This window comes from Biomphalaria glabrata, chromosome 5 (assembly GCF_947242115.1).
Source record: "Biomphalaria glabrata chromosome 5, xgBioGlab47.1, whole genome shotgun sequence".
NCBI lineage: Eukaryota > Metazoa > Mollusca > Gastropoda > Planorbidae > Biomphalaria > Biomphalaria glabrata.
Window position 1 is genome coordinate 37011347 of NC_074715.1, and position 16216 is coordinate 37027562.

The window sequence follows — 16216 nt, forward strand, 5'->3', positions numbered from 1 at the left end:
ACTACAAAATAGACAATGGCGTGCAAGAAAGGCAACAATAAAGCAACTGGTATCAACAAACAGAGTCCACCATCAACACAACGCAACTCGCTAATTGAGTCAAACATTTTGGTCGTCTCCGACATGCTAGAGCCAATGATAAACAAGAGAATTCTTTCTTTCCACGCAAATATTGAAAGCGCTGACACGGCGCTCGCTAGCTGCAGATAAAGGAGTTACCTTTCCGATAAACATATCTACCTGTGGGATAAAGCTGTTACCCGCAGCGATTGTTTACCGTTGGAAATAATGAGCTCCTACAGCTAATAGCTTTCATTACAGCAAACACATTTTTTTCCCGACAGAACACAAAATTCGAGGCGTCTTCACCATGTACCACCTTGCATTTTCCTTCTCCGCCCATGACTCCAACAATCACAAGGGCGTGCAGCATCCGATGCATTCTGAAAATGTCATCCAACAAACATGTCATGCAGCAATATGGCGACCTATGGGGCAGATGGTGAAAAGATAATCCGTTTCTGTGGCCCACGGTTAACGAATGTGTCATGATGCCATCACAACAACCAGCACAACTAATATCAGGTACACATTAGAGTTGGATGGACTCATGGACAGCCTAAAATTTCTGAAATTTAAAATCCCAGTCTTCTCCAAGAATTGAACCCATGACCCGTCGGTTCGGAAGCCAGGCGCTTTACTACTCAGCTGTCACCAATTCAATCAACATAAAATGAATCATAATTTTTTAAATATATTTTCTAATTAGTAAATAATTTTTATTTTATAATCATCAATAGAATATCAAATCTAACCTGTCGACAATATCATTGATCTAAATTCTAATGTGAGAACATTTCTAAATCAATTTTTAAAAGTATATGTCTTTAATCTCGTATCGATAAATATTGTTTTCTAAATAGACACAAAATTAGCTACTTGTACTAACCTACGCCTGTTTTTTTTTTAACACGTCAGCTCAAAAAGCTCCAAAAATTTACGTCCGTGTTTAAACGAAGTCCTCACAATAAGGCACACACACCACCACACACACCACACACACACACCACACACACCACCACACACACCACACAATTATTACCACATACCGACTTCCGTTTTCTCAGCCGAATCGCTCACGTTTGAAGACCAACCTTCGCTACACCAGAGAATCGCTCACGTTTGAAGACCAACCTTCGCTACACCAGAGAATCGCTCACGTTTGAAGACCAACCTTCGCTACACCAGAGAATCGCTCACGTTTGAAGACCAACCTTCGCTACACCAGAGAATCGCTCACGTTTGAAGACCAAACTTCACTACACCAGAGAATCGCTCACGTTTGAAGACCAACCTTCACTACACCAGAGAATCGCTCACGTTTGAAGACCAACCTTCACTACACCAGAGAATCGCTCACGTTTGAAGACCAACCTTCACTACACCAGAGAATCGCTCACGTTTGAAGACCAACCTTCACTACACCAGAGAATCGCTCACGTTTGAAGACCAACCTTCACTACACCAGATGAAATTCGACTTTTGTGTTTAAATAAAAACTTAAGCACCTTGCAAATTTGGCAACCCTCGAAGCGTTCTTGTTCACTGTGAAATAGGTTAGCACCGGCTAATATGCTTTTGATTAATACATGGTGCCCTCGTATCACGCTCGGTGTAACTCTTCCCTTGGGCTGGAGGAACTCTACCAGATAACGAAGGTATTTCTGCGAGACTCGCCTCTTCCTCCGTCCTCTACTTACCTCCGTATTTCTTAGCTAACTTTTGGTAATTAGCTTTCGTCCGGCTCAGAGCCATAGTTCTCATATCCTACGAAGACTGTACTATCTTAGGCAGATTGCCATGTATCCCGTTAAAATGGTAATTAATATGCATAATGTGGGATTAGGGGACTATATGGTTTACTTTTGACTCTGGATTTTACCTTTTCAAAATTATTACAAACATTTCAGAGCATGTGTTATCAAGAACTTGGGGAATTGAGCTGAAGATACGGAATTCTAAATTTGAGAACTACTGGGTTATAGGACTGGTAAAGAGATGTATTTTCAATATGGCAACATCCATTAGGACTTAGGGAAATCACATTACATTCTAAGGGGATCTAATCAGGAGGGAGCGCGCGTTGAGATTATCTCCAGTTCACCACGGGCTTGGCCGTGATCTGTGAAACGAACTAGGGGGAAAAGTGGGAAGTCTACTCTTCTACTTTGTAACAGATATCAATCTTATGCAAGTTTTATGTCAAGTCATTACTTAAAGACCTGAAATAGTATGGAGAGAGAGAGAGAGAGAGATTGTGCTACAAGAAATAAAAAACAAGTATATTTCACATATTGTCTTCATAACAAACCTAGGCGCATTAAATCTTTTTTTTTTTTCAGATAATGTACATTTTCAGCTCTCGCAGTGTTATGATTTACTTATTGGCCTACCGAAACTCATTATCAGAATGGCTAAAGTTCTAAAGCCAAGCAATTTTCAAAGGACGCAATCAGTATCGCAAGCTAAGCGTTATGTCGAGTATCACACACTACATCTGCAAACGTATCAAACTATACACATACACTTGTAAAATTATTTCTATAATCATTAACAATGTTCAAAATCCTGCTATCAATGCCAGCAATACATATGACATGTTATTGATCAGAAATAGATAAAGAGAACTACTTTCTTGATCATTGAATAGTTACGCCCCGCCCAAGTGGACATTGAGGAGCTGCCAATGGTTATTAAAAACTTTTTCTTGTATGATAATGATTTTTTTTATGTTTAGAATTGGATAAACTTAAATAAAATGTAGCACACGATCATTGTCAGAAAATTAAAAGCTCCAGGAATATTACCCAATTACTGAGACGGTGTTTCGGGTAAATTACTCCATACATGGCAGCATTTGTGTGTGTCTGTTGTTATTAGTTAATGTCTGCCTGTTATTCTGTTTAAAACTATCTATCTATCTATCTATCTGCCTGTTTGTTTACCAACCAACATCTATATCTAAATATATACTTCAAAATGATACGTCTAGTTAAGGGTGCTGTCAAATTATACTATAATATATAAAACAATAAAAACAACACAAGACTCAGATATTTTACAAAGAGAATTAGAGGAATTACAGAAATGGAAATCAAATTGGAGCATGTCTTTCCACCCAGAAAAATGTGAGTTGTTAAGAGTAACAAAAAAACTAAAACAAATTAATTCCACTTATCTTATTCATGGCAAACCAATAACGCAGACTAAAAACGCAAAATACCTAGGTGTTATAATAAATGAAAAACTATCATGGAATCCACATATTGATGAAACTATAACAAAATCAAACAAAGCATTAGGGTTTATTAAAAGAAATTTCTATAAATCAAATAAGAACATAAAACTAAAATGTTATTTAATGTTGGTTAGGCCAATAGTAGAATATGCATCCTCCGTTTGGGACCCCCCAACTCAAGAAAACATTAAGAAATTGGAACAGACACAAAATAGAGCAGTGAGATTCATAACAAATGAACATTCACATTTGACTAGAGTAACACCCTTAGTAAAATCACTAAATTTAGAAAGCCTTCAGGACAGAAGACTCAAAGGTAAAGTAGCAATTATACATAAAACACTGAACCATAATCTTCAAATACAAAAAAAAAATTTAATGAAATACTCTGAAAGACACAAAGATAAAGGCACATATCTCGTCCCATATCCTAGGACAAATTTGTACAAATACTCCTTCTTCCCTAGTGCTATTAGAGCATGGAATGGGTTGCCTGAGCTAGCCAGGAAAACCAGTGACTTGGCAGAATTTAAGTCATTGGTTAATTTGCATGACTAAATGCATGACGCGTAGGACATAATCATCTTTTTTGAAGTAACGTCTGTATTATATAAGATAAGATAAGATGTACAAATATAGAAGTGTCTCTCCTACTGGGACACACTCTGATGTTGCTCTCTTGTCTCCCTGCATCTTATCAAGAAAGGACAGTGATAACACAAAGTAACGCTAGGCCTAAATGATAACCATTGAGAAAACCTAGATCAGAGAAAAAACCTAGATCAGAGTCTACACCACACTATATAGAGAGATGTGGTGACAACATACTGGCAGCTTGTAGCCACAAAAAGTCTTCTGATCCTGAAAGTCTACATTCTCTATATTTTCAACAGACTTTTACCAGTGTCTATGTAACATAAGAAGCAGTTTGGTTTGAGATGGAGTCAAAGAAACATAGTGACGCATTTAAAATTCAAAATGACGTATGCCAGTAAACATCGATGTTGTCTCACCGGTAATCAAATATTTAAAAACCGGAGAAAACTTCATCAAAGTATACTACAAAGGGGTAAGGTTTAATCTAGACTCTACAAATCATACCATGCTTTAACCTACGCTATGTCACACTACAAGAATGATGACATGACAAACTCACTAAACACCCTCTTTCCTCCCAACACCAAAGCTCAATGGCGTATTTTTACTTTCTTTCTCTCACTTTCTCTTTCCCCCACCTTCTCTCTCCCCCTTCTCTCTCCACCACTTTACACTGAAAGGGTCATGTAGTTTCTTTCCTATTGCAGTAGCCCGAGAACGAGGCCAGGCTTCAAGTACTGGAGTCAGTATCGCTTGCTCAGGTAGATCATTCAAATATTCCTGACATCTCTACGACGGCGACTGTTGAAGGGCTCTTGTACATTATGCGCCAGACATTTTTATTGTCATCTCTTTTTAATTACCAAGACTCACTAGCCCTGCACTGGGGGAATACAGAATGGGGTTTTCAATTGGGGGTACGGGGAGAGACACTAATCTCCTCCAGTGGGTCACTACTGGACCTGTGCAACCACATACACTACTGCACTCGTCCTTAATCTCATGATCTGAAGACAATGCACTATTATTATTAATCTCCCCCAGAAGAACGAAAAGGTCTGTCTCCGGATAGACCTAATCACATACATATACTTCAGGGTGCTGTCAAACATTATTGTCCACATGTTAAAGAAATAAACCAGGACATAAAACAAATTATCTTCTTGTCTTATATGTTACAGACGTTACATCAAAAAATAAGATAATTACGTTTTACGCATTTCATGTGTCAATCTAGTCATGCACGTTAATCAATGACTTCAACTTTTGCTATGTCGTTGGTTTTCCTGGCTGATTCAGGCAACTCATTCCATTCTCTAATGGCATTAGAGAAGGAGCATTTGTATGAATTATTTCTACAATCTAAGATATTCATATCAGGGGGAAAAAACATTAAAAAGGAAAATGTAAGAATATATGTTAATAACAAAACAAACATTTAACATCAAAATATTAGAAATAGTACCTAGACCCCCCCCCTTTTTTTTTCCCCCAATGGTTGGACTTGACAACACAAAGAAAAAAAGCTAATGATGCTATTATATGATGGTGGACATGCACACACACACACACACAAACATATATATGTGTGTATGTGTGTGTGTGTAACAGCTAAGTCTAGGTGTGCGATAAGGTTAATAGCTTGATTTAGTACAAAACTTAGAGCCACAAAGGTCCAGGTGAGCAATGGTGTGGGATCCATCAAATTCCGTGCCATCAGAAACCCTGAAAAATGCCATTAATTGAATTGATGCATTTGTGCTGCAAGACATCTTTTCTACTGCTGGAGATGAACTCATTACAGAAATAAAAAAAAAACAATAAGTAGACTTATTTTTACTATACAGGACGCCAAAGTTCACTCACAGTAAGTAGTGAGTATTCTAAGTGAGAGTTTGTGAGCTGTTAAAAAGTCCGTGTTTGTTCAGTTTTCATTCATTCTTGTTATATTAGTCTCTTATCTGATTGTAGGAAGTCTATCAAGTCAGTGCCTCCATACCGCTCCACCTTTCTGTTTCCTCATCTTTTTTTTTCTTAAATTTTGTTCAGAGAGGCGTATAATAATAGCCCCTTGGCCAAACGGAGACCACTGGACGCTCATTGTCTCTGCAGGTGTCGGGGAGATTGCGGATACATTTTGATCCCAGGTGGCAATTAAGCGTGGAGCCTGGCAGATTACAGACTGGTCAGTGACAGGTGGGGTCACTTTCAGAGAGAAATGTTTCCGCCCCGTTGGAACTGTGTTGTACCCATTAACGGCTGGAGATAAGAGAAGCATTTTAGTCGAGTTTAGTCGAGTTTAGTAGAGTTTAGTAGAGTTTAGTCGAGTTTAGTAGAGTTTAGTTAGCTGCCAGATGTCAATGTGGAAGTGTTGTACTGAAGTAGCTAAAGACACATTATTAAAATGTATCTTAAATAGTCTTTTAGTAAGTAACAAAATATATACGCCTATGTTGGAAGTGGTGTGTAATTGAAACATGGTGTAATATGTTTTCGATGGAATGAAATAATATCAGACTAAAATTTCCTAATTTAGTATAAAGTTCATTGAAGAATATAATAATAATCTGACTTTTCTTCAAGTCCGAAGATTACAGAGGAGTACAGCATTTCACGTGGTACGCAGTCCCAGCGCGACCTACATATTTTGCTAGAATATAAAATAAAAGAAATTAAAAGGTGTTTTAAGTTCTATTCTAGAACTTATTAACTTATTAATGAGCCTCTTATAACGTTTCAATTTTGTGTGTGTGTGTAAAATACGTGTACGATGATTAAGCCTATATTCTCTCTCTCTCTCTCTCTTATACCACTAGGATATATACAAATTAAGATACACTTAAAGAGTCATTAAAAAGAGGAACACCTTTCCAGGTTCTTGAAGAGAGATCACCTCCCATTAAACATCCATGAAGAAACTTCAAAAGCGATGTAGAATTATGTTCCTACTAATGCAGACATGTGTATAGACAGTGTGCATTAAACCTGTTGAAAGAACTTGTACTTGATATAGAGCCTGCATTCATGAGTTCTATCATGATATTGTTTTACGAACATCCACTATATCATCACAAGTATGGCATCACGCTAAGAGATCTTCTAGTTACTTACTAATTCCTGTAAACCCCCCGAGGGAAGCATCGGGCCGCAACCAATCATCTTCACCGAACTCGGCTCTGAGAAGCTTTCTTCATCTGCTATATCTCTGCTTCGCTGATGACTCAATAGCTTAAAACTAAATAAGAAGATCCTAAATAATTTTTACGGCGCGACTATACAAAGTCTGTTAACTTACGGAATAACTTGTTTGCAAGGCAACGCTTCATCTAACATGTTGCGACGTCTAGAAAACATCATAAAAAGGGCATAAAAACTGCACTCAGAACATTACCACATTTAAAGGAACTTTTTGAACAAAAGTATCTAAGGAAAATCGAAAAAATCTTGGAAGACAACGGCCACCCGCTCCATCAGAACTATGTCAGGTCGTCGTGAAGTGGGCGACTGCTGTCAATCAAGACAAGAACAGAGCGGTACAAAAACTCGTTCGTACTTCACTCGGTCAGACTATATCAACGCCACTCGTTGATCAGGAAACATGATCAGGACCAAGATGCCTGTGTGTAGTCGCTGAATGAACTTTCTATGTTGTGTCTGTTATATTTATGTGTATGTTTCTGTTGTGTTGTCTTTATATGAGAAAAGAGTCTTTGTAATCACAACAAATTTCCATAAGGATCAATAAAGCAGTCTTAGTCTTAGACCGTCCTATACAAGGTTTGTGTGGGTCTGCCCACTTTCCTCTTTCCCTGCGGATTCTAATCAAGTGCCTGCCTTTCAACATCGGTAGTTGGTTTTCGCAGAATGTCTCTTATCGAGCTCCACTTTCGCTTTTTTTCATTTTTTGCTTGGTTCTTTCCAATAAGTTGTCTGTAGATTATTTTAATGGGGCGACCAAATTCCCAATTTCTGACGTAGGCATTTGTTGGCAAAGGTCTGTAGTTTTCCATATTTGTTTTCGTGACTCTTCGTGTCTCGGAACCGTCTAGAAAAAACGTTTTTTGACGTTGATGCTAAAGATTAGGATCTTGTTTAGTAACGACACAGTGCTGTCAAGCTCTACGTTGTTTGAAGAATGGTAAAGGAAATAAAAAAATCTCTCTATATATATCTCTAAATATCAAGGCCATTGTCTTGGTGGGCGAAGAACTCTAGCGGAGACAATCCCAGTCAATTGAAGCGTTTGTGTTTCCCTCTGTTTGATTTGTCTAGCCTGATCAGATGTAAAATCACTCGAGGGAAGAAACACAGATAACTACAGTAGAGATTATAATGGATAAAGCTGTCTAGGTTTGCCTAATCCTCTCTAGCTACATTTTATTTTTACTTGATACAAATGTCCCTGTAGTTCACTGCTGGGACTGCGCAGCCACGTGAAATATATATATATATATATATATATATATATATATATATTAATCTTAGTACAATTGTATACAAGCCATTGTTCAGTTTTTAGTTTTTTTGTTAGAAATATATTTTAAATAGTTCTTTATCCATATCCTAATGTGGACATCGTTGGGGTGCGAATGTAAACCCTTTCACAATGGCACTCAAATTGTTTCGTCGTATTCACTTTCTTCAGCTTTATCCTTTATCAACACGACACTATCATTACGTTTCTTTGGTCAGATGGTTCAACAAGAACAGATATATGGGAATAATACTTTGGGAATTATTTTTTTTAGGAGTCGTAAGTAATTAACCAAAAATCTTAAAAATTATAGCAAACATAACAATAACATAACAATAACATAACAATAACATACGGTAACAATAACATAGCAATGACATTTCACTTTCAATACACAATAGAGTGTAGAAGGTCGTCAGGTCTAGCTATGGACTCACTGTAAATAAGTAGAGAAGGATGGCTGCACAAGAAAAGATGGATAATAAACACCAGGGATTGAAGGTGCTTCAGAAAGGAAGTCAGAAGAGAATTAGAGGAAAGTGACAACTTTGGGCGTTTGTCTAAACCAAGGAGCGAGTGGGCTGACAGTACAACGACATACTTCGAGTACATGGTCTTCTGTTATTACATTCAGAGTTATCAACGTTCTGTAAGCTGTGGAGGCTGATACCAATATCAGATCGATAATTAAATACATCTATTTAGAGAGATTATGTAACTCTAATATATTATGTAAAGCTGTAAATAATTTTACACTTTGAATACTTATTATGGAAAAATTGTGGTTATAAATTCTAAATAAATTATAAGGGTTCAGAAGAATATAAAAGTAACTTAGTCTAAGTACCTACCAAATATAAAAGGTGAAAAGTTTAATAATGGTATATATTAATTTATAAAGTTATATCTTAGTAGTCTAAAAATATTAGTTAATGAAACTTTCTACCTAGTCCAAAGAGCAATGACAAGCTATGGTCATTGAATACATTATTTTCAAGTTATCGGTATTGTTGTTAAAAATAGATGCTCTATAAATGGTGTGTACCATTTTGTAAGTCTTCGTGAGCGCGAGAACCACTCTGTCTGCTTGTTCTCTCAACTTCAACAAGTTTTTGAAGACTAGAGAAGACTGGAGCTAATAATAGTCAGCAGAGTGAATAGAAAGAACATTCGGGGGAGCTGATTTAGAGGGGGGACAAGACCAAAGTGGACTCTCTCATTCCCTCTCTCCCCAAACTCTTTGCTAGCTCTCCCTTTTTGTCTTCCATATCCTCTCCCTCCCTGCTGTTTAAATGTAACTCCCTCTATTTTCTCTGCTCTCTTTAGTCTGCCCTCTCCATTATCCGTCCCTCGCTTTCAAGTCATTGAAAGAAATCATGCAGAAAAAGAAAGGTTTTCTCCCTTGTGTCAATATAGACAAATAACAATACAATAGTGCGATATAAATATGCGACTATACGAGAGTCTAGTCAGTGGGACAGAGTCTGTGATTCAAAGCTTGCTGGAGGTCTAACGGCTTTGATAAAAAAAAAAGTTAATTCTACATATTGAAAAGCGAAACTAAAAAAAACTGTAACAGTTTTCTCCTTTTTTTTTTTTTTTTTTTTTTAGAACTTTTAAAAGGGCTTAATAAAAATAGGATTTGTAGATCGATAATATAGACACAGACTAGCAGTGAGCTTTGTGGTTTAGATCTAGAATTAAAGGGCGGAGATTGGGTTTGAGGTTGGAGAGAGCAAACAGCAATCATAATATTGTATTTCCCAATGTCAACAGTGTTAAGAGATTTAGCACTAGAGCGTCAAAAATTCTTCTTTCAAAGACTGTGAGCAGTGGTGGGCGAGGATCAACCATTTTCAAGTTCATGCTCTGGGAATCTTTAAAGAGAAAGTGTTTTATATTCCACAAGAATTGCACTGAAAAGAAATCATTTTATTTTGACAATGGACCTTGTAAACTATTTGTTGACATTAGTAGACAGAATAGTAACTGGAAACTGACTAGATTTAACTATTGACTTGGATTCGTACAACTGATTCAGACACGATTTTTTTAACCTGGTAAATATAATAAATTTTCTCAGCCACTCTCACCTAATGGGATGGCCGTACCTGTCTCAAGTTAGGGAATACATCAGATGACAACTCTCTCACTTACTATAAACTATCTCCTAAAACTGAGGTAATATTTTAAGCCAAAACTTACGAAATGCAAAGCGTCTATAAAATAACAATTCAATTATATTTATTTCTATTAAATTTTCTACAGCGCTGACACATTAAAAAGCTCACACGATTTCTAACACCATTCTAAAAGACGCTTTCTAAACTACTGTTGTAACCGTTTCGATAACTTAGCAGTAGCATTGCGTGTGTCTCCTGGATAACTTAGCCAGTAGCATTGGGTGTGTCTCCTGGATAACTTAGCCAGTAGCATTGGGTGTGTCTCCTGGATAACTTAGCAGTAGCATTGGGTGTGTCTCCTGGATAACTTAGCCAGTAGCATTGGGTGTGTCTCCTGGATAACTTAGCCAGTAGCATTGGGTGTGTCTCCTGGATAACTTAGCCAGTAGCATTGCGTGTGTCTCCTGGATAACTTAGCCAGTAGCATTGGGTGTGTCTCCTGGATAACTTAGCCAGTAGCATTGGGTGTGTCTCCTGGATAACTTAGCCAGTAGCATTGGGTGTGTCTCCTGGATAACTTAGCAGTAGCATTGGGTGCGTCTCCTGGATAACTTAGCAGTAGCATTGGGTGTGTCTCCTGGATAACTTAGCCAGAAGCATTGGGTGTGTCTCCTGGATAACTTAGCAGTAGCATTGGGTGTGTCTCCTGGATAACTTAGCCAGTAGCATTGCGTGTGTCTCCTGGATAACTTAGCAGTAGCATTGCGTGTGTCTCCTGGATAACTTAGCAGTAGCATTGGGTGTGTCTCCTGGATAACTTAGCAGTAGCATTGGGTGTGATGTGTCTCCTGGATAACTTAGCCAGTAGCATTGCGTGTATGTGTCTCCTGGATAACTTAGCCAGTAGCATTGCGTGTGTCTCCTGGATAACTTAGCAGTAGCATTGGGTGTGATGTGTCTCCTGGATAACTTAGCCAGTAGCATTGCGTGTATGTGTCTCCTGGATAACTTAGCCAGTAGCATTGGGTGTGTCTCCTGGATAACTTAGCAGTAGCATTGGGTGTGATGTGTCTCCTGGATAACTTAGCCAGTAGCATTGCGTGTATGTGTCTCCTGGATAACTTAGCAGTAGCATTGCGTGTGTCTCCTGGATAACTTAGCAGTAGCATTGGGTGTGTCTCCTGGATAACTTAGCAGTAGCATTGGGTGTGATGTGTCTCCTGGATAACTTAGCCAGTAGCATTGCGTGTATGTGTCTCCTGGGCGGCTGCCTTCTACTTCAGAACTTGATCATTTTCCGTTATGCTGGTAGGTATGCCATCAGCATAGGCCACAACTGTGTTGACTATTCAAATTTACTTTTTAGTTGGAAATAATCAATTTGTATCGTCAGTACTTCAATGTTATGAGTGTCACTAATAGTTTATTTAATTATGCAAATCTTCCAACTTTCACTCCATTAATGAAGAAAAAAAATCCTGAACACATAATATATATTATTTATTTATTTATTAATTACCGTACTCGGATTTATTATATTAGAAAATACAGATGTTGTTAGTCGTATGATCATATTTTATTTCTAAATAAAAATTGTATTATTTATTTTACAAAACAAAATTTTTAAAGAATAAATAATAGTGTTAGTCTACATGTGATATCCCCCAATAAATTAGATAAGTGAAGCTTTTAAAAAAACGCTATGAAAAGTCATACATTGTAAATAGCCATGGTTTTGTCACAAGATAGTCATATCTGATCTTATAAAATACAAACATTACTTCAATTTTAAAAAAATTGATTACGTCTACATCTGTCCCTAGTCATACATGTTAATCAACGACTAGTCTGTAGTCATACATGTTAATCAATGACTAGTCTGTAGTCATACATGTTAATCAATGACTAGTCTGTAGTCATACATGTTAATCAATGACTAGTCTGTAGTCATACATTTTAATCAATGACTAGTCTATAGTCATACATGTTAATCAACGACTAGTCTATAGTCATACATGTTAATCAACGACTAGTCTATAGTCATACATGTTAATCAATGACTAGTCTGTAGTCATACATGTTAATCAACGACTAGTCTATATTCATACATGTTAATCAATGTCTTAACATCGACAGGTTGTGAAGTTAATCAAGCAATGTCTTAACAACGACAGGTTGTGAAGTTAATCAAGCAATGTCTTAACATCGACAGGTTGTGAGGATAACCTTGTAATGTCTTAACAACATCGTAAGACAAAAAAAAACAACGAAACTTATATCTGACTCTTGTTCCTGAATCATTAAATCTTTGCAAAAAAAAAAAAAAAAAAGAATGACTCAGTGACTTATAAAAGAGACCCAAATAACAAACCTCTCGAGATGCATTATGTTTTGATTCCTGATAACAGCTTGACAAAATTTTTACCGTTTTCAAAGGGCTCGCACGTCGTCCTACCAATGCACGGGATTTACAGACACGGATCCGGCGCGTTCGCGTCGAGTTGCGACAAAGTTTCCACACGATTTCGAACCTGGACGAGAAATTCCCCTCCAGCGGTGTCCCACCTCTCAGGTGAATCGTCCAGACGGGGTCTCTGGCCATGTATCTAATTTTCAAGTGGCCAAAAGTGAATGAAGTACAAAGCACCCACTTCCGGTGCAACGATTCAAACACTGCACGTACTGGACTGCCCCTTTTATTCTCTGACCCTCAAAATGGGAGGACAAAGCGTTAACCATTTACAAGGCTGGACTTTGGACGTCTTATGAATGAATACTTGAGATCCGTTGTTTAATTTCTGACCGACTGAAGTGAAGAAAGAAAGAGGAATTAGAAAGTAAGGTTTTAAAAAATATGGACTTGAGCAAAGAGTGAAGACTCAGGATTGTGTTTTAGGCAACGAGAGAAACTTTACCAATTTTTTTTTCTTCCGTTGAAAAAGTTTTAAGTTTTTAAGTCTGCTACCTGGAGCGAATGGCAGCACCTGCTTGCTAGGCTGCTCTGTCTGCCCCTGCTCTTAGCACTTCTCCAGCACTCCCACTCCCTTCCCCTCACCCCCCCCCCCTTATCCTAGAACATTTTATTCCCTCTTTCATCCATTTTTTTCCCTAAAGAAACCCTCTCACAAGAGATAAGGTGAGAGAAATCATGTGTGAGGCAGATAGACGGACAGGAAGAGAGGACGGATTGAAGCATATTGGTTGTCTCAACACATGGCATGATGTGTCATTGACAAAGTCTCGCTTTCATGACTGACACGTTACACGCGTGACAAATTGAAGCGGGGAAGGGGGCAGATGACAGACGACAGGGTAACCTGGACGGGTAAATTAATGCTTAAAGATAGACAGAACTCATACAGCGGAACATTACATTCGATTTAGGAGTTAAGATGTAGGTTTCTATTTAGGAGTTAACATCTAGGCTTCTATTTAGGAGTTAAGATCTAGGCTTATATTTAGGAGTTAAGATCTAGACTCATATTTAGAAGTTAAAATCTAGGTTCATTAGATTTAGGAGTTTACATCTAGGCTCATTAGATTTAGGAGTTAAGATCTAGGTTTATTAGATTTAGATGTAGGGCGAACATTATTGCCTTCTGTATTCCTAATTCTCTGCCACATTTCTTGGTCACAGAACAGAATTTGTTGTAAGTGTGTCTGGGTTAGAGGAATCAAGATAGATATTGTCTATCATTTCATAAATTTGGTTACTTTTAGAATTAGAATGTGTCTTAAAGTGGTTTAATAATTAGGAATATAAGTCTTCTTGCTTTTCAAATTTAGTGCTGTTATCTTTTTAAATGCAAACTTGAGAAACCCTACAAAGAGAGCTCTCATATTCCAACAACATGTTTCTAAAATAGATCCAACTGGATTAAACTACATGACACAGAGAAAAGATCTACGTACCAGTGCCAGAAAGTTGACATGAAGTGCTCATATTTTTACTATTAGGTTACCTAATTATTGCCTTTTTAATACATTATGTCAAAATTCTTGTGAGAGTAACGAGCCAATAAAAGATTTAGAAAGCATACAAATAATAAAAGATTTAGAAAGCATACAAATAATAAAAGATTTAGAAAGCATTTATTATTTAGTTTAAATTACTTACATGTTGCTTAGTATTAATTGAAAAAAATGTAGACATTTTTCTAAGCAAAAATGATTTCATTGAAATTTGTTTGCCAGTTTGTTACATTTCATATCCAAACCTACATTTCATTTCCAAACCTACATTTCATATCCAAACCTACATTTCATATCCAAAGCAACATCTCATATCCAAACCTACATTTCATATCTAAACCTACATTTTATATCCAAACCTACATTTCATATCCAAACCTACATTTCATATCCAAACCTACATTTCATTTCCAAACCTACATTTTATATCCAAACCTACATTTCATATCCAAACCTACATTTCATATCCAAACCTACATTTCATATCTAAAGCAACATTTCATTTCCAAACCTACATTTCATTTCCAAACCTACATTTCATATCCAAACCTACATTTCATATCCAAAGCAACATTTCATTTCCAAACCTACATTTCATATCCAAACCTACATTTTATATCCAAACCTACATTTCATATCCAAACCTACATTTCATATCCAAACCTACATTTTATATCCAAACCTCCATTTTTTTTTAAAATCACGTATTAATACCATGATTAATAAGAGACGGCCTTCGAAAGATGCAATCTGTTATGTGAGCATTGCAATGAAAAGGCAAGTTTTAATCTTCTCAAACGAATATCGAATACTATAAAATATAAACCATCAAAAAAACACAATCCTATCTCCAAAGTAATTGTAATTTTTGACGACAATATCATTTCTAATTTTTGAGATATAAATTTGACACATGTTTGGACGGACGGACGGACGGACGGGCAAACAGTATACACTAAACTAATAGCAGCTTTCCCCCTTTCAGGGATAACTAAAAAAAAAAAAAAGACATCAGTTGAACAGACTAAGTAGAACGGGGCGTGTGTGGTCTGTAGTGGTGTAGTATAGTTAACCTACCTGCCCCAACAACAGACTTGGGTCAACACTTGACAAGTTTTTTTGTGTTTCTCTAACAACTAAAACTTGAGCTTAAAAACCAAGTCATTGCCTTGATGTAGGTTAGGGAAATATTTGCAGGACGACGCTTCTCTTTCTAGTAGTCCGTGTCTAAGTGTGTCTGTGTTTCATAGATAGATAGATAGATAGATAGATAGATAGATAGATAGATAGATAGATAGATAGAGATAGATAGATAGATAGATAGATAGATAGATAAGATAGATAGATAGATAGATAGATAGATAGATAGATAGATAGATAGATAGATAGAGATAGATAGATAGATAGATAGATAGATAGATAGATAGATAGATAGATAGATAGAGATAGATAGATAGATAGATAGATAGATAGATAGATAGATAGATAGATAGATAGATAAGATAAGATAGATAGATAGATAGATAGATAGATAGATAGATAGATAGATAGATAGATAGATAGATAGATAGAGAGAGAGAGAGACAGACAGACAGACAGACAGACAGACAGATAGATAGATATAGATAGATAGATAGATAGATAGATAAATAGATACAATTTCTGGTTTAGTTTTATATTTTGTGTTTATTTTCAACGAATTTCTGACATCAATAAGAAGCATTCTTGGAGTTAATGAGCTCAAGTGAACAC

General features: G+C 36.8%; 1 protein-coding gene across 7 annotated transcripts in view; it reads right to left on the reverse strand.

The window, feature by feature from the left end:
* LOC106059813 (FRAS1-related extracellular matrix protein 1-like) overlaps positions 1–16216 on the reverse strand; it is a 158407-nt gene that overhangs the window by 92804 nt on the left and 49387 nt on the right. Inside the window, exon 1 of one of the 7 annotated variants that reach the window (XM_056028962.1) lies at positions 1110–1208. The exons of the other annotated variants lie outside the window; for them this stretch is intronic. The gene's annotated coding sequence lies outside the window, so the exon portion shown is untranslated. Of the gene's footprint in view, positions 1–1109; positions 1209–16216 lie in introns of those variants that run through there. 7 annotated transcript variants of the gene reach the window in all.